At 41.4% G+C, this 6,437-nt stretch overlaps 1 long non-coding RNA gene across 1 annotated transcript; it reads left to right on the top strand.

Moving 5' to 3' along the window:
* Nucleotides 1-2,015: 2,015 nt before the first annotated feature.
* LOC125964632 (uncharacterized) lies at nt 2,016-5,666 on the top strand. The gene is made up of 3 exons (XR_007477833.1): nt 2,016-2,040; nt 5,010-5,117; nt 5,618-5,666. It is a non-coding gene; the product is annotated as an uncharacterized LOC125964632 (long non-coding RNA).
* Nucleotides 5,667-6,437: the final 771 nt, after the last annotated feature.

Here is a 6,437-nt window from a genome sequence, read left to right as displayed (position 1 = left end):
ATGGCCCTGGAAGGAGGGGGGAGTGGGAGAGCATGCAAGTCACAACCTCACAAGGTACTGTGAGGATTAAAAATAATCCTTGAAAAACACGGCTCCACGGTCTTCATAAATAGCATCGATGAATAGTATTAAATATATTAGTGTGTTGCCCATCCAGTGGGCTGTGGACCACTGCAGCTGGTAACACCAAGAACGGCCATGGGGAGTGATGAGGATTGTTGCAGATCCTGAAACAGGCAATGAAAACCCAGAGCAGGGTGAGAACATGAGAGATACTCAGAAGAGCAGGGCTGACCAGGACAAGGGAGAGGAAGAAGAATCCACACATGCGCCAGACAGGTGCAAAGCTGGTTCTCTCAGCTCCCTGGCCCTCTCATGAAAAGAAGCTCTCATTTCGATCTCCTTGCCCCACAGAATCATTTTCTTGTTTACATGTTTATGCTGAAGATAAACTCTAGTAAAATGGTGATAGCTATCATTGCAAAATCTGCATCAGCTTGTATTAGCCAAACCACGTAACTCAGGTCTTTGTGAAGATGATGCAGAACTGCATCAGGCATTGTTGGACAGGGGAACCCTGGGTGGAACGGCCATTACCTGATGGTATGTGTTGACATTTCAGTGCCCAGAATATATGTGTTTTACTCTGGGTCCCTCCAGAAGATGATGCTGAGATAAAAATTCAAGTGCAGTTTGTTTGGGAGGTGAAAACAAGATACACTAGGAAGGGAGCAGGGGACTGACACAAGGAAGGGAAGCACAGAGAGTATGCTGTTAAATCAGCTTCCGCTGGGTGTCTCTGGATCTTAATCCTGCTGGGGAAACTCTAGGAGCCCATGTAGAACCACCACCTGAGGGACAGGGGAGCTGGGGTATTTATATACCAACTGCAGGTAGTCAAGAGTTGATGGCTGTTCCCAGGGAACTTTAATTCCTTAGGCCTATTGATCATACTGGTCATCATATTTCTAATTTTTATTTTAAGTGAAATGAAAATTGGGTACAAGCACAAGGGAAGAAAGGAGAAAGAGAGTGACAGTTAGGCAGTGATTAAAACAAGAGGTCAGAACTCCCGAAGGTCACCTTTACTCCTTATAAAGGACATGCACACGCCTTTCTCTCTGTGTCATGCCCCACTCTGCACTGTCAGGGCCTGAGGCACACACTGCAAAAGTTCCCAGAGCTCCTCAGAGTTGGCATTTTTTCATCCTAGGAAACCAGCTTCCATAATAGAAGAAATCTTCTGAAAGATTTGGACATAGCATAAACATTTCTTTTTAATTTTATGAATTGAAATCTAAACTACAGTGCCTAGGTAAGTAAAGAATATATACCAACAAAGTACTTAACACACTGCTCCTTTCTTATTATGTAAAACTGAGTAGAGATCTTGCCTGTAGAAATCAAGCACCTAACGTTCAAATTCTGTCCCAGAAATGCATTCTGTTCCCCTGGCTGCTACATCACATGCTCTGACCCCCACGTGACTCAGTTTCCCCAAATGCATGTCATTCAGTTCTCTCAGATCATCCTCTCTCGGGTTCCCACCCTTGAAAGCTGTTGGACACTTTAGGAGCCATGCCTTTGGCTACTATCCAGGGAACAATCATTTCCTAAAGCGGGTTTGTGACCCCATAGAGTTCATGGGAGCCTCCCAAAATAGGTTCCTTTTTTCCCAGGTCCAGCTTTTGCTGGGAGACCTGAAATACATAAAACATTAAAGTCAGTTTCCCCTTTGAAAAGAGAAAATGAGTGATTTATTGAAATTACAGGCATTGTCTTGCTCCCTGCAGGAACAGGAAAAAAAATTCTCTCTGGCTACATTGAACTATGTGTCCTGGGGCTTTGGCTTCCCATTAACTGTGAAATAAAGAAAAATTCTGAGTTCACATAGGGATCCTTTCTTCTGTGATTTGTACTACCTGTCTCTTGTGTGGAGAAATTCAATACAACCATGAAGACGCAAGGACTCAAGCGGGCCTTTGTCACTGTTGGAGAGTTTGGACTGAGCCCAAGGCAGATGGATCATCCTTTGTTCAGGTGAAGTGCTGAGCTCGGGTGCATGTCTTACTAGAATGGCAAGACTAGTCTCCAAAGTAATGGCACTTAGTCTTAAGAGGAGTGTCATTGACCTGTCTTTAATGGCAGAATTCTTGCATCATCTCAAGTACACACACACACACACACACACACACACACACTCTAAGAGAGAAACGGAGAGAGGGTGATCTCCTTTAATTCTTCATATTTAGTTTCAAGCTAGAAGAGAAATTTTTGTTGGGGAGAAAGCTTGCTGATAAATCATTAAACAGTTTGGGGATTTCAGCACTTTGAAAAATGAAAATGTTCAGAGGAAAATTTTTTCCTTGCGTTTCCTTGCATCCTTCCTTGTGTTTCAGATTTGTTTTTTTCCTCATCCGTAACTCAAAAGAGATTGCCCTTGTACAAGGTCAAACTTCTTATGCATTTAGTTTTCACGTCAGATTGTTAAGGAGAAATGGAAAAGCCTGGATTTTGTGGAGGTCCCACATTTTAGGGAAACACAGAATCCCATACGCTTTTGAAACTAACATTGCTAGAGGAAAAATGAGTTACCATGACTTAGGCCATAAAACATTAGGTTGGGAAAAGAGATTTCCCTTGTGAACATAAAGTTCATTACTGACTGAAGATCCCCACATAAGTGGTTTAAAAGTTTCCCACTGTTGCTGAAATAGTAAGTCGTGCAAAGATGCACAGAAGACTGGATATTTGTTTTTCATCCTAAAATATGCTCTCTTTGCCACTTTTGACCTTAAATGGAGCTTCTACCCTCTCTGGCTCTCTGTTTCTCTTGTGATCACTGTAGCAATGTGCTCGATGGCTCAGATGTAACTATCATCTTGCTTTAAGCATCTGGGCGTTCAAATAGTTATTGTATTGAGTATTCACACACTCCATACCCTTTCTTCCAGTGCCTCTATGTCTTAAATACACATCTCTTAAAATATGGTTTTTAATCCAAAGACCTAGACAATGATGAGTAATGCATGGAGAGAGGTGATCACTTACCTAATAGTTCACTTTGGTTACTCCATTGCAAGACTATTTGGAAAATCTTTTACTTACCACCCAGTCTCTTACACCATGGAGTCAACTCTCATTGATTCTGGAGAGTTCTGTGAAGAAATGGGATACTGCAAAAGGGGAGGCTGAAAATAAGAGATGACCGAGTTTTGGCAGTCTTGGCAGTTTTGGTTGGCAGACTTGACAAAATCATCTAGCCCAATCCTGCACCCAATACTTTCATCTGTCTACAACATACCTGGTTTTGCCTAAAAGCTGACATTTAAGCACAAAGAACTCTCTACCCTCCGAAGCATCATCAGGCAGTTTAGACTGCAGTGCAATGAAGGGATCATTTTTCTTAGATTCTATATAGTTAACATCGATCTGATCTCAGTTTCTTAGAGAGTAGGTTTAACCCCATTGAGCATCACAAGTCTACTTGCTGGTGAGATTATCATCAGTCTGTCTCTGGGGAGCTAAGCAAGACATGAACAGAGTGTCTCAGGTTGTTCACTGATCTATCCCATCACCTACATTAGTCACTCAACAAACACCTGTGGAAAGGACCTCGCGAGGTGCCTCTGCCAACTTCAGAGGGCTTCAGCTGTTTGGGGATGGCTGCTTGTGGTCCCTGTGCTTTTTTCTTCCTCTTGCCATAACTAACAAAGGGGCCTCTGACAGCTCTTCTGTGACCTGGTTTAGTGTCTCCTTCTCATCTGGTTGATTACCTTCTGCTGATTGCTTCTTCTCCTTTCTCCTTCTATTTTCACCTTCCTCTTTCCCTTTTATTTTCCACTTCTCCTCTTCCTCTTTATTTTTCTTCTATAAGAAAGAACTTGATAGATAGGTAGATAGATAGATATAGGTAGATAGATAGAGAGAGAGAGAGAGAGAGACAGATAGGGAGAGATGAATGATAGATCATTCAAGAATGGCCCCAATGGCCCTGTCTCTCAGTCATGAGGCTTTGGTGCCGGTGGTTGTGATACACTGAGGAGGTCACCTGAGCACCAGGTGGACCCATTGTTGCCACACCCTAGTCCACAAGTCCGTTGACCTCTTAGATTCTTAGGCCCATCCCAGGGAATTTTGGTTCAGAAATTCTCTGGTGGGGCTTGGGAGCTGCATTTCAAAAAAATTTTTTTCCTGGGGGATTCTGGTTCACAACTAGCATTGCACTGAACTAACCAAAGTAAGCAATAAAAAGCATTTTATCAAATATAATACTGGCCCTTCACCTGGAGGAGTGCCCACTGCCAGGCTTCACATAGGCTGTGTTTAGGAAAGTAAGGTAGATACCTAATGATACAGTATGCTTTCGATCAGAGGCTGAAAATCCAGCTTGGGACTTGACATTAGCTAAGATCTGGAGTCACCCATTTAATTGCCTATAGGGGCTAGGCAGCTCCCTTAGGTGAGAGGAGCTAGGTGGGCTGAGATGCAGCTGAAATAAAGACCCTTGGCCACATTCCAAGGGCCAGCCATCATTCAGCGATTCATGCCAGGAAGGAATGTGGACCCCATGTTGCGAAACCTTCTAAATTTTAAATAAGAAGAAATCCAAATGTTTATATGAAATTGCTCAGCTTTCTGATGTTGGCCATTAATGCAACTTAAAAAAAAATAAACCTGACTTGTTTCTGGATTCAGCCTGCAGCCCAGTGATTTGCTACCTTTGGTGTAGGCTGCCTGTGTTGAATAAGTTTCTGAAAATTATGCTTCATTACTTTAATTGTAAACATTTATCAAGCATTATAACAGTTAGGATAACGTTCAGCTACTAATAATATAAACCTAAAGTGACAGTGGCTTAAAAATGATGGAGATGTGTTTTTCTTTCACATAAGAAAGTCCAGGGGTAGATGACCCAGCAATACAATTGTGATTACATGGTTATTCTATCTTTCTGCACTTTTTATATTTCTGCTCACTACCCTTAATACATGGCTTATGTCTTCAAGGTTGACTCATGATCACAAGATGGCTGCTGGTGCTTCAACCATTGCATTCAAATTCTGAACAGAAAGACAAAAGAAAGGGGAAAGGGGAGAAGGGTGCTTGCCTCCCAGGTGAGTGAGCCCCTTTTAAAAATTTTTCCTGGAAGTCCTATCTAAAAATATCTACTTGCACATTGACCATTTTTATGTGGAAGGAAGAATGGGACACATTTTTTTTAACTAAGCCTAATGACATATTCAACACAAGTCTATTATTGAGGAAGAAAAAGAGAACTAATATTGAGTAGGCAATCAGCACTCTCTCCCACAAGTGTCTGTTAGGATCCAGAAGACCAAAACTTAAAGGTGAATATTCAAGAGTCCTTATCCTCAAGAAAGGATAAGCTCAGTGTAAGAGAAATCATGCCGTGTTATAGTTAGTTGTGTACATGCATCTGAATAGCATACTGATGATATAAAGAGAGTGCTATAGGAACACAAAGGAGGGAACAATGAACTTGCTTGAAGGTGATATCCACCAAGTCTAACTCTTAGGCAATGACATTGTAGCTGGGGAGAAATCACCCCAGAAACTTACTTGCTTATGGATCTTATTTCTTGATGCTCCCTAGAAAGATGTACTGGAGGGCTTTGAGGACACAGTAGAACTTGGCCTAGTGGAGAAGAAATGAAATGATTTTCAAAGCAGAGAGAATGACTAAAGAAAGTGTAAACATCTCATGTTCATGGACATAAGAGTCTAGGTAAGGTAGAATGGGGACCAAGTCTATGTCAGTTGCTGAGCATGTCATAAATTGAAGAGTATGAGCATTTTAAAAGGCAATCTTTATGCAGAAAGAAGCATAAATATTTTTGGATGTCCAGATTATGATTTTGAACTTTTCCACTTAAGCAACTATGTCTGAGTCATTTCTGTGTCACTAGTACTTGGCAAAGAATAAAATCTTAACAAATGTTTGATGAAAGTTTGATGTTTTACCTACTTGGGGATAAAGATGGTCTTTTCTGTTTGTAATGAATGAGGCAGCATGAATTTGAGAAGATGCTAGTAGTTATTTTGGGTCCCGGAGGGGCATTTTAGAAGAAGCCAAAATCCAGAGGAAGGCAGACCAAAGTTGAAGATAAAGCAATTCCTGGTTACATTACTGAGTGACGGAATTGAGATTATCTTAAAGTCAGGAGATACTTGTAGGCAATAAATTCCCTTGATCACTTTCTTCTTTCAATTTTATTATTGCATATTTCAAACCTTCAGAAAAGGATAGAAAATTATATAACAAATGTCAGAAGATCTACAATCCAGCATCTTAAAACTAACGTATTTTCTTCTGAATTTTTTTTTTTTTTTTTTTTTGCGGTACGGGGGCCTCTCACTGCTGTGGCCTCTCCCGTTGCAGAGCACAGGCTCCGGACGCGCAGGCTCAGCGGCCA

The sequence above is a fragment of the Orcinus orca genome, chromosome 6 (assembly GCF_937001465.1).
Source record: "Orcinus orca chromosome 6, mOrcOrc1.1, whole genome shotgun sequence".
Taxonomy (NCBI): domain Eukaryota; kingdom Metazoa; phylum Chordata; class Mammalia; order Artiodactyla; family Delphinidae; genus Orcinus; species Orcinus orca.
Note: the sequence above shows the minus strand (reverse complement) of the source record. Positions and strands in the feature narration are given on the sequence as shown.